The following is a 12,592-nucleotide window of genomic DNA, read 5'->3' on the forward strand; positions in this document are numbered from 1 at the left end:
ACTGAGTGGGCGGCTTCTCGGGATTGAGACGGGGTCCCAATCTGTCTTGTACCGGAGCCTTTTGAATTCTTTCAAATGGAGTCCGGCGAGGATGCCCCTGATCGCTATGATCGGGCTTCCTTCTGTCTCCTCGGGACGATGAGCTGTCTAACGACCGTTTGCGACGGTCTGCCTCATCGGCCCGGGAGTACTGGTCCGCAATGTCCCACATTTCCTGAGCTGTCTGCGGACCGCACTCAACGAGCTTCCTGTAGAGAGCTCCGGGCAGGATTCCATTTTGGAATGCCGAGATGACAAGCAGATCGTTGAGATCGTCTACTTGCAGGCATTCCTTGTGGAATCTTGTCATAAAGTCGCTGATTTTTTCGTCGCGACCTTGACGAATGGAAAGCAGCTGAGCCGAAGTGATTCGGGCTTCCGCTTTCTGAAAGAACCTCCTGTGGAAGGCATCCATTAGATCTCGGTAAGATCTGATGCTGCCCTGGGGGAGGCTATCGAACCACCTTCTCGCGTTCCCGATGAGCAGCTCGGGAAACAGCTTGCACATGTGGACCTCGTTGAGACCCTGGTTCGCCATGTTATATTGATAGCGCCCCAAGAAATCGTGAGGGTCCACGAGCCCGTCGTAAGTCATCGACGGAGTTCGGTAGTTCTGTGGTAGGGGAGTTCGGGTGATATCGTCCGAGAACGGAGTCCTCAATGCTCCGTACACGGCGAACCCGACATTTCTTCGGTATGGAGGAGATGGAGTTCTCCTGTGATTCCGGTACCGAGGATTCTTTCTCCTGGAAGACATGACACTACTGCGGTAGTGACTGTCTCGTATGGAGGGAGAGGGAGAATCCGCCGTTTTCGTCTCCGGCTGCTTTTGGCTTTTTTGCAGGAAGGTTAAGAATTCCTCCTGCTTTTCAGCCAAAAACAGCTTGACAGCCTCGTTCAAATCGGGCTGCTGGGAAGACTCAGTGGGACGATTTTTGGAGCGGCTTGTTCCTCCGCCATGAGAACTGGTGGTGGATTTATCCCTAGGCTGTTTTCCAGACCTATGGGATGGATTGGCTTCCTCCTGGTTCTCACGGGCAGGAATACGGGTACTCTGCGATCTGGTATGCATTTTTTGGGTGGAAAAAATGGTCAAAAATTCGCTTTATCACAAATTTGGTTCTCTGCTTCCCACAGACGGCGCCAGTGATGAATCCGCGAATTTCTGATGTTAGTAAAAGCTGGTAGAGAATGAAAACTACAACACACAGAATTTACGTGGTTCGATTTACTGAAGTAAATCTACGTCCACGGGAAGAAGGGAGGGCAAGATTGTATTGCTTGATCTGGGATTACAGCTTACAACACAGACTTGCTATATGATTTTATCTCTAGAGAGCTTAACCCTCTTCTATCTGATCTAAGTTCTATTTATATCTTGAACTAAGATCGTGGCTTGCATCACCACCCTAAGTCGTGGATGTCGTGTAGGTCATGGCCTAAGATCGTGGATGTAGCGTAGGTCATGGCCTACGATCGTGGCCTGAGTTGACACCACGTGGTAGTGGGTGTGTTGGACATCCTGTATGGGTCCACTAACTCCTTGTTCGGTCGAATACTGAGACCGAACTGCTTTGGTTGCCGATCTGAGAGTAGAGCTTGATGCCGACCTGAGAGCAGAGCTTGATAGGTTGGCTTTTACCGAGCTGTAGGCTGAGGCCGAACTCTTTGGTAATGCCGAACTCATACTCTTCCTTGGGCTTTGGGCTGATGGGCCGTCATTGCTGTTGGGCTTGTTTAGTACGCACCCCATCAACAGCGCCCTTCGTGAGTGAGCAGCAGGGGTCGGAGAAGGCTGGCAGTCCTCGTCCACAGTCAGCAACACCGGAGTTGCAGCGACACAGCGGCAACAACGTTGGAGATGTCGCAGCAGCAGCAACGGTGGTTTTTGCAAGACGACAGCACCGGAGGCATAGCAGCGGTGATGAGCACGACGCTGCAGTAACGACAGCGTCGTCGTCACGCAGGATGGAGTCCAGCGAGGCACAGCGAGCGACGTCGACGCAGCAGCGTCGGAGGCGTCAGGCTCGTCGAACTCACGAGACGAGTGGGAGCCCAGCGGCGGCTGTGGTTCAGTGGTAGTGCGTTTGCGCAAGATTAGGGTTTACCCTATGCGTGACGCTCGCGCGGGTGGAACCCGCGCGACGTCGCATCGCCTCGTCCCGTGACTTCGCTTTCCAAATTTTGATTAGGGTTTTCAAATCCTTGGATTCAATTTTAGAAATAATTCAAGATAAATATGGAAATAAAATTTGAATATATCTTTTGTGGATTTTATATATTATATTAGATTTGATTATGAATTAAATCATGGATTAATTAGATTTTTTTCCTTATTTAATGGATTATATGAATTTTATTCCTAGATGAATCCTAGTTATATTTGGAAAATAATAATCTAATTTTTTTTATCTATATCCTATGGATTTATATGGATTTATTCCTAGACAAATCCTAGTTGGATTTAGATAATGAAAATATTATTTTATTCTTATCCTATGAATTGATATGAATTTATTCATATATGAGTTCTAGATGGATTTTGATAATGATAACATAATATTTTATTCTCATTTTATAGATTTATATGGATTTGTTCCTAGATAAATCTAGGATAGATTTGAATAATTATAATATAATTTTATCTAATTCTATGAATTTATATGGATTTACTCCAAGAATAAATCCTAGACGGATTACGATTAATATTTATATTAATTTATTTTATCCTATGGCTTTGAATAGATTAATTCTATTAAGACAAATCTTAGATGGATTAAAATAAGCATTAATCCAAGTTATCCTTATCTTTTAGATTTATATCGTAGATAGATTAGGATAAGGATGATATATAAGAAAATCCTTATTTAATTGGATTTAGATAAAATTATTTATCTAAGAAATCCTAAGTAATGTTTGATATATTCTAGATGTCTATTCTAAAAAGAAATAAGATTTGTATAAATCTTGTTTGATTGGATTTTATTTATCGTATGGATTATGATGGAATCGTTTCTATCTAGTAATATCCTAGAAAGATTTAAATAATGATAATCCTATATCAACGTTATCTTGAATTGAAGGATTTGATTTTACCGGAATAAAATCTAGAATAATCCTAAATGGATTTAGATAGCTAACACTATCTTGATAAATCCTAAATGAATTTGGATAATTATTATCCAAGATAAATCTTAAATAATTTCCGTTAATTATCCAGCGTGCTTAAATGCCATGCATTAAATGGAGTTATTTGTTTATTTGGTGTTTATCTATTTTAAGTGGATTATCTGCCTTATTTGCTTATGTGATAATTATGCAAAAACCATATAAAATTCTAAGCGATAATTACAACAAGTGCGTTGTATATGGTCTCCATCAATTGGTCTGCAATTTATGAAGCTTTTTTTTTTAATATTATCGCCACCTGCTCTGTGGGGACAATAATCCTAAAAAATAGCGAGTTCATGAGGGCGGACTTCTCAAAATAAATAGTATGAACTAGAATGTGGTTTCCAATATTATCGCCACCTGCTATGTGGGAACAATAATCCTAAGAAACTGCGAGATTCAGAAGTTCACACAGAATTTATGAGATAGCTTGATCTTGTTAGCAGCACATGAGCATTGTTATGGGAGTGTGTTGTAGAAATGAGACTCTGTAATGCTAAATTCGGTGGTCTTGCTTAGGGCAACATTAGGCGGCCATGCCACTCTGTGGTCTCTGGAATATTCGTCGGTGAAGTGCGTGGTTTGCGTGTGTGGTGAAAATGCGATGTGCTAGGTCGAGATGCCAGGTCCTATGAATCCACTAGATCACTTGGTCTAGGAACTCAATAGAACACGGAATGCTCTGTCGTTGGACACACTAGCTCCCCTTCAAAGATCCCTCAACCCGAATACTATGATTTAGTATAGAGAAGTAGGGGTCGATCCCACGAAGATGGACACGTAAGAAAGCATTTAGAGACTCTTGACAAAAGCGGCTGCTGCCACGCAAACAGGGTTGAGGTATTACTACTACTAGACCTAGGCAGGAAATGTAAACACTAGACCTAGAAAACTGTAAACATGCTGAGATCAAACATCATCAAGACTTCGGTATATTAAATTCACTTACTAGACCGTGTAAACGACTACCTAATTTAGTTAGACAGGAAACAACTAACAGTAGGGACCATGACCCAGAAATAGCAAGAACGGCAGAAAAGCTGCAAATAACTAACTGAGCATTTAACTAACACAGCATGCATTTCTTCAACGGGATTAAACACGAGAATGAAAGAAACAGAGCACATACCCAGATTCGAACAGAATGTAAAAGTTTGGTCGTCGAAAACTTACGACTAACCGGAAATAACTCAGATCTACATATACTAGACGAAGCGAAATGAAAACACGAAGATTAGGCATTAAAATAAACCAACTCTGCTCAGATCTCACGTCGAACGCTTAATCCACTCCGGATCCAAGCAATCCGAAACCAACAACAACTAGATTCCACTCCAAACTTCCGATCTAACAGATCTACTCCGATCAACATCAAATTTAAACGTTTCCACAATCAAAACTACAAAACTAAATTCAGACCTCCGATTCATTCACCAACAAACTCCGATCACTCCGATTCAGCCATTACTCTGCACAGATTCAATAAACAATTGCGAAACGCATCCAAAACAAGCAAGCTAGCTCAAAACTCCAGAAAATCACAACAGCAAAATCAGACATCGACATAACAGAAAATTAAACTTGCATAAAACACGGAAATAGTCAATAAAACAGAATGCCGAACTTCGAACAACGAAGCTCGGTAAAAACCACAAAATGCAAGAAAAGTAAACGGGAACTTGTTTCTTCGCCCTCAACAGGACGGTGTTACAACCCAACTTGAAACGAGAAAGCCGAAAGTGAACCCCAGCGCGGAACCCCCTGAATTTCCCTCTAAAAACCCAAGTGTATAGAAAAGTGAACTAGCTGCCGACTGTTAGTGAGGTCTCCCCCGAGAAGATCCCTCCAGAATGCATGCAACCTTCCTTTTATAGACACAGACATAATCTTCTAGAACCTTCGTAGAAATCTCCATTCTACCCTTCAGTTCTGAGATTTACTCCGTCTTGCAATTTCTTTCACAATGTTCACTTATTCGCCAGTTTCCTCGGGCGTGTAATTGCCTCCTTTTCCTGGACCTGTCGAATTTCTTCTATACACCTGGCTTAAAACATGTGTTAGACCGAGCAAATTCACAAATTTATCCCCTAGACCTATGCATAAAATTAGCCTTATCAAACTGCTCACACTTAAACCATACTTGTCCTCAAGCATGAAAGACAAGAAAAAGAATAAGGCGAATTTCAATGCACGGTCCCCAAGAACGACTCTACAAACAATACACTAACACAAAACAGACTCCTAGACCTAGACAACTACAGACTCATAAAAGAAGACAACACACAATAAGAAACAACAGACAAGCATGAACTAGTTTCAACTTTTAGGCGACTGTCCCCACAAGCTTAAGTTCTCTCCGATCGTCTACAGTATTAAAATCCTCCCCCTTCCTTCTTCTACCTAAACGGTCCGTCAGTTCGTCAAGATAGCCTATGATTTCCCAGCGGTTAGGTTCGCTCGATCACTCATTCCTCACCAGGGATGTTAGGATCGAAACGCTACAAAGTTAAAGTTATACCACTGATGCGTCGGGTTATGAGAGTTTTCTCCTTTCCATCGTATCCCGATTTTTCTATATTTTTTTTCATTCCTGGGTCAGGTAATTATCACTTCCTGCCCTTGGGTAATTAATCTTCTTTTTCCCCTTTTTTTCCCTGGACTTCGTCCAGCTTATACCTCCGATTTGTTATTTTATTCCTCCCCTGGACTTTGTCCAGCTTATACCTCCTTTTCCTGGACTTCGTCCAGCTTGTACCACCAGTTCTGGACTTCGTCCAGCTTATTCCTCCATAACCATTTTTTTCTCCTTTAGACTCTACTCCGTAAGCATCAAGTGGCAACCCATTTTTTCATGTTAGCTCAAAATGTTTAGGCTTATAACTCGCTTTTATAGTAGGGCTGCACAACTAAGTTATCTAAGGCATTTTCTATCGTCCTTACTTCATTCAGACCGCTTTTAGTTTATTAAGGAAAAAGGCATCAAAGTTGACGTGTATCCTTTCTTCAATCGCTCTCACTAAGGGAATTCTTTGCCTTATTATATCCACTAGCAAAAACTAACAAAAACAAAAACTGCAATTACTCCCCCCCTCCCGCTTCACTCAAGCTTGTCCCCAAGCTATCCTAGTGAAGGGGGGAAATAGGGAAGTAAGAACAACACTATACAGACCAAACAACACAAAACAAACAAACAACATACTTCTCACACTTAGACCGTACACCGGGCTAAGTGGGAGAAATCATAACAAACAAAACCAAAACATGCAAAAACAGAACAACCCCGTCTCACACTTAGACCACGGAGTGGGCTAAGTGTGGGAAGTTGCAACACGTATATACAGAACAGAGCATGCTGGCACAGATAAACGCAAACAGAAAACGAAAAAAATTAAAAGATGAAAAGTAAATGTTACTTGGTTTGGGGGGAATCAATTAGGGGTCTTTCTTCTTTGCCGGAGATTCCGACGTCTCCTTCTCTGTCTCACTCGGTCTGGGGACTTTCTTCTTCACGATCAACGGTCTAGTGGAGGATGGGGTAGTCAAGGGCTTCGATGCCTGTAGGTGTTTCGGAATAGCTACACTTCCTGGACCCGGTGATTTGGAACCGCTGCCAGGTCCAGAAAGTGACTCTGGTGCATCAGGGAATCTCTCACGAAACCACTTTGCCAACATCATCATTAGCGAGACGCCCTTCGCTATCCTCTCAGTGTGCTTAGACGATGTGGCCACAAGATCATTAATGCGCCCCTTGAGGGCCACGATTTCCTCCCTGACTCGCCCTACTTCCATTCTGACTTCAGTTACCTCCTTCCTTATTTTCTCTACCTCGACACTGTCCTTTTTATTACCCCATAGGGTCACAATCCCCTCCAGAACCATCTTAATTTCGGATCGCATCTATCCCACCTCCTGTCTCATTTCTTCAACTCTGATCTTAGCACCTGCCTCCACACTCGCCGTTTGCTGCTTCACCGGAACTTCTGACCCGCCAACCTCGTAAAAACATACCTCCTTTCCATGCATATATAGGAGCCCCTTGTTGAAGAAATAATTCATATTGAAAACTTCCGGGGGTAGGCACATCTCCACTCCTCGGCAGGCTTTATGGACTTTCAAGATCACGTTGCGCTGCAAATAAGCCCCTAGGAGATGACATGTGTATAAATGCCTGGAAGGGTTGGCAGTTACCTGGTGGCAAGCCTGGGAAAGCCAATAGCCAAGATGAACACGGACCCCCTTGGCCATACACCAAGTAAAATAAAGGTCGGGGGTTGTCAAGGCGTTGTTGGCGGTGCCCATCAGATTATAACTAATAAATGTCTGGGCAAATCGCAGGATTCTGTTCTCGATGTGGTGGGCTTTCGAAAAGCTGGTCTTAAACTGACCCACCCTTGGGTGGGTAACAAACTGCCAAGCACTCTGTGGCTTGAAACCGGGTGTAGACTTAGGCGGTCCTACCATTCTCTCATTCCATAAACCTTCGTCGTCCTGTGTACGTGTCAGCAAACCCATCCGGAGAGTCCACTCTCTGATGCTCATCACGTGCTCTTCATTGAAGAGGCGAAAGTTAATGGAGTCAGCATCCAAGTCAGTGGTGGACTTAAACCAGAAGGTCGAAAAGAATTCTCGTGCCAAGGCGATCGGAACCTCGAAGGTGCTGTGCTTGAGCAGCCAGTCAAATCCGATTGCCTCTATGTACTCCCGAAATTCGTTGTTGGATGCAATCTCCTTGAGCTCCTCTGGGTCATACATCTTCCCGGACTTAGCATACTTTCCCACGGCGCTCTTCTCTTTGTACGTTGCGGCACGTTTTGGGTCAGTGAACTTCCTCACAGCGTCCAGCAATTCCTTGGTGATCCAGATTTCTATAGGCTCGAAATTGAGCTCCTCTTCTTGTTCCTCGTCGGAATCACTGGACCTAGCAGGGCTTTCGGATCCAGCAGCTATGGTACCTTAGCAGGTGGAGGAAGAGAGGGTTCAACGGACTTCCCTTTTGCTTTCTTGGTCGAGAAAGGAGCAATCTGTTTTCCCTTCCTCTTTCTCTCGGTCGCATGGTGGCTTTCCTCCTCTTCTTTCTCTCCACTGCTAGGTCTGGGAGAGTTTGCCTGCTCAGGGGCTGCGGTTGCTAGACCCAGCGATCCTTCCTCCGTTTGCTGGACGGATTCGTCAATCTCATCAATCAAGCTCCGACGAGCTTGCCTCTTTACTTCCCTTGCACTTATCGGCGAAACAGTCCCCTCTGGAACATCGATCAGATCTACCAACAAATTCATCCTGTCGCCGGCGGGCTCCTGTACATTTTCAGAAATGAGGGCTTCTCCCTCCTCATTCAACAAAGGGGTTGCCCCCGTGATGTAGATAGGGGTTTCTACCCCAACCAACTCTTCCTCATCCTGGGACTTAGTATCCACAGCTTTTTCAGGGGTTTTCCCCTCACTTACATTCTCAGAAACATGGGCCTTACTGCCCCCAAAAACTTCCAGGGTTTCCCCCTCCACAGCCTTCTCGAAAATTAGGGCTTCATCGCCCTCCGAAACACTCACACAAACACCAGGGGTTTCCCCCTCTTCGAATTTCTCAGCAACAGGGGTTTCCCCCTCAGTAATACTATCAGGCAAAACAGCAGACAGATCCACACTCACAGATGTACCTAGTTTTCTTTCCCAACAAAATCCACAGCAGCTATAACAGGGTTCACCCCCTCAGAGACAACAGCTTCTTTATCAGACAAAACAAGGGTTTCCCCCTCAACGAACGAATCTAACCTTGGTTCGCTTACAGCCAACAGTTCCAACCCCGCTGCCAGATCTGCCTCCTCTCCTCGTATGTCTGCGGTGGTTGTTTCTGCGACGGTATTGTAATAGCCGAGACTTAGATTCTCGAGAGATATGAAATAAAATGCTAGAGTTTTATAAAGAATGAATGAGTATTTTATTTCTCGAATAAGAGTATAAATACAAATTCCAGAATTTCAAAGCTAATGAATTACAAGATGTAAGAAAGAAATAAAAATGCCAACTAACATCGAACTCGTCGTACATGTTAGGAAGTAAGTCGAACTATACTATTACATGGTTGAAGCCCTAGCAACTATGTCGATTTTTCATCGATAGGTCGCCTCGGCCCAGATTTCAAAAAGCCCGAATGGGCGAGACATTAAGAGAGCACCCTTTGCTCTGCTAGCCACGCGACGTTACTCAGATCCAGAAAGAACGGGCTACAATCAACCGAGAGGGAGTAGACATGAATTCAACCAAAATCTGCAAAAGTCTGTAGGGATCTGCCTGTACCTAAGGCTGCACCGAGGCAGCCCAGTCTAACCACCCGCAGCAGCCACCTGCACTCCAGCTGGTACCTGCGAAAGGGGTACACAATTTCAGTGAGTGTGCAGTTACAAATGGGAGCAAAAAAAAGCACCCTGCAAGCGGATAGTAAAAGAGGCTGCAACGCCAATAAATGCACAAGTACACTCCTGCATTTCTGCAGAGTGCAACGACCACTATAAATTCACGAGTACACCACCAAGAAACACCAGAATCAGTTGGGAAAGAAGCCAAAATTCCGAGTACATGCTCTGCAAAACCACAGAATGCCAGCCGGTTTTGCCTAAGACTCCCTTATTCCAGCCACGCAACAAACTTAGCAGCTTTCAGTTACAAGCTGTGCATAAATATACCAAACCCCTTCGGTTCCCCCTCCAACACCCCACAAATTACTCACTAAGTGGAGCAGCAAGTGGAGGAGTGAGGGAGGTCAAGGCAGAAGTAGTGAGTGGAAGTGAGGAAAAACCGAGGCAGAGGGAAAGAAGCCGAGTCAAAGACAGCAATCTCAAAACATTCTCAGTAAGTACACAACACCCTCTCATAGCAATAGAACATATGGATATGCTCATGGTAGAGAAACTTAAGCAGCATAATAGACCTCTAGCGCATAGCATGCTCAAGATGAGGAAGATTAAATCAAATCCCAACTATAACACCATCGTTCGAACATAGTAAATCTACTACCAGAACATAGACAGAATGAGAACTTAGCTCCTGCCGAGTAGAACCCTTAACATAAGCTAAGTAATAAAGGAAGAGACTTAGCTATAAAGGTTCGTCGGAGATGGCAGCACCGACTGCGGAACAGTGAACACCCGACGTCAGAGTAGCACGTGCGGAGGGGAGTCGAGGCTGCAGGTGATCCCCGACGCGCCGACGGCAGTTGTGGGATGATCGAGCGGCGAATACCCTAGCTGGAGCCTAGGCCGACGCGTTCAACACTCCGTCGCCTTCACGGCAGTGGCTGGACGAGCAGCTTGGGGTGAGCGACGGACGACGTTCGTCTGGAGGGGGAGTCGACTGCGAAGCCGACGGGTGCAACGACGGCGATTTGGCATCGCGACAGCAGCGATGCTGCCGAGAGAGGGCGAGAGATCCTCTGATGCCGAATCGTCCCTCGCCGGAGATAGAGGCGGGCGTGATGGACTGTGATGTCGACAAAGAACATGGAATGGGTGGAGGCTAGGGTTTCCCGTCGCAATCCCTTCAGTTTTGGGAAAAGTTCAAAAATGAAAGAGAGAAACGGAGGAAGAAGGAGCTGACCCCGATTCCTCACACACCGGCGAGGAGTGCCGAAGATGGCGGGGTGCGCAATCACCGAGAGGAAGGAGAGAATGGGGGCTAGGGTTCCTCATTCTCAATTTTGGGAATTTCAGAAAGAAGAAGAGGGTGTGAATGAGAGGGAGACCGATGGGTGTTAGGGAGTATGGTATCCTTGGGCCAGAAATATTACTTTTACTAATTGGGCCATTAGATAAATCCTCTTGGGCCTCAGATTTATTTAAAACATGGAAGAGGGAGAAGAATGAGCCAAGTAATTTATCAGGGCCGAAAATTTAATGGTCTAGGCCAGATTAAATAAATTCCCTAACTGGACCCGAAATTGAGTTGAAGCCATTTCCTTAGATCAATTTTAAGAATTTATGGAGTTAATTCTCTAAGCTACGGAAGGAACGAAATGTTAAACCGTATGGGATAGCTTTATGAACAATAATTAAAGCTGACTTTAATAGCCACAAGAAGTGTTTTAAAAAATACTTAAGACAATGCGGGAAATGATAATACCCGAACAGTTCGGCCAGTTCCGAATAATCGCCGATTTAATTAAAGAATTTAGATCTCTAAGATTTAGAATGAAAGAGATAAAATAAAAGAGCACACGCTTAGACATGCTTTCATGCAAGATACACAATTATTTAAAGCCTAATTTAGGTATATTAAATTTTGTAAAGGAACATCGTCGCTCGACGCGTAATCTCAGGACAGGAAAGCACCCGTTTTGCCAGAGTTTAAGTAATTGAGGTGGGTTTTCTTCCCTTTAAGAATTTATGAGGAAAAGCATGAATATTTTTCAATGAGTTGTCATGCCATGTTTTGTTTTGTGGTTGCCTATCTGTTAAATCGAATTCGGGTCCCGGTAGGTCAGTAAATCCTACTCGGACTAGTGTACACATAGGGACCGTGAGCTAGCGCCAGGTTGGCCGGCCCAGTGGTAGTGGAATGTGGCCACATTCCCGATTCAAGCAGCTGATATGGCATATCATCAAAAGTTTAAATGACTACAGTCTATTTCAGAAAGAAATAACAGATTTTAGTGGTCGGGACTTGTTTTCAGAAAAACCCCGCATTTACTCAGCTTGGCTGACAACTAAAAGAAAACAGTTTTCTGCATAAGCCCACTGAGTATATCAAGTACTCAGCCCTGCATATTGTTTTCCTTAATGTGCAGGTTGATCAGTCGAAGCAGAGGAGGTGTTGGGACAGAAGGCTAAATAAGTAGGAAGATAGCTGGTGTGGTATGTCTTCATACATATTACATCTGTCTTGGTACTCTTCCATTGCGCAAATTTAGAACTTGCTTTTAGCAAAGACAGTTGTTCCGTAACTACTCTGATTCAGTATAATTTGTACCCTCAACATATTTCAGACAATGTTTCCCTTTGATTTAAGAATCTTGATGAGTTGAGACAGTTTCAGTAAGTTTTAGTCGCGATATAGCTACACTTTCTTTGACTAGGGAGATGTGGTCGTGACAGAGTGGTATCAGAGCACCTTTCTTTCGCTCTGACCCAAGAACCTTCCTTCTAAGCCTCAGTCCAGAACAATAGTACTAGGAAGTGAACAGAATGATGAGTAAAAGATCCCAACACCTCAGCTCGGCACGATCAACCGCACCAAAAACAGGGGTCGACGCCCGCTCGTCCAAAAAAAGAGTTTTAAAGAAAGAAAATATTTTTCGTTTTGAGAAGGAAAATGAAATTTTCTAAGTTTTCAAGAAAAAGAAAGGAATTTTTACAGCCCTAAGTGGGAACAAAAATGTTGATTTGAAATGTTTGCAA

This window comes from Salvia splendens, chromosome 13 (genome assembly GCF_004379255.2).
Source record: "Salvia splendens isolate huo1 chromosome 13, SspV2, whole genome shotgun sequence".
Classification (NCBI taxonomy): Eukaryota; Viridiplantae; Streptophyta; class Magnoliopsida; order Lamiales; family Lamiaceae; genus Salvia; species Salvia splendens.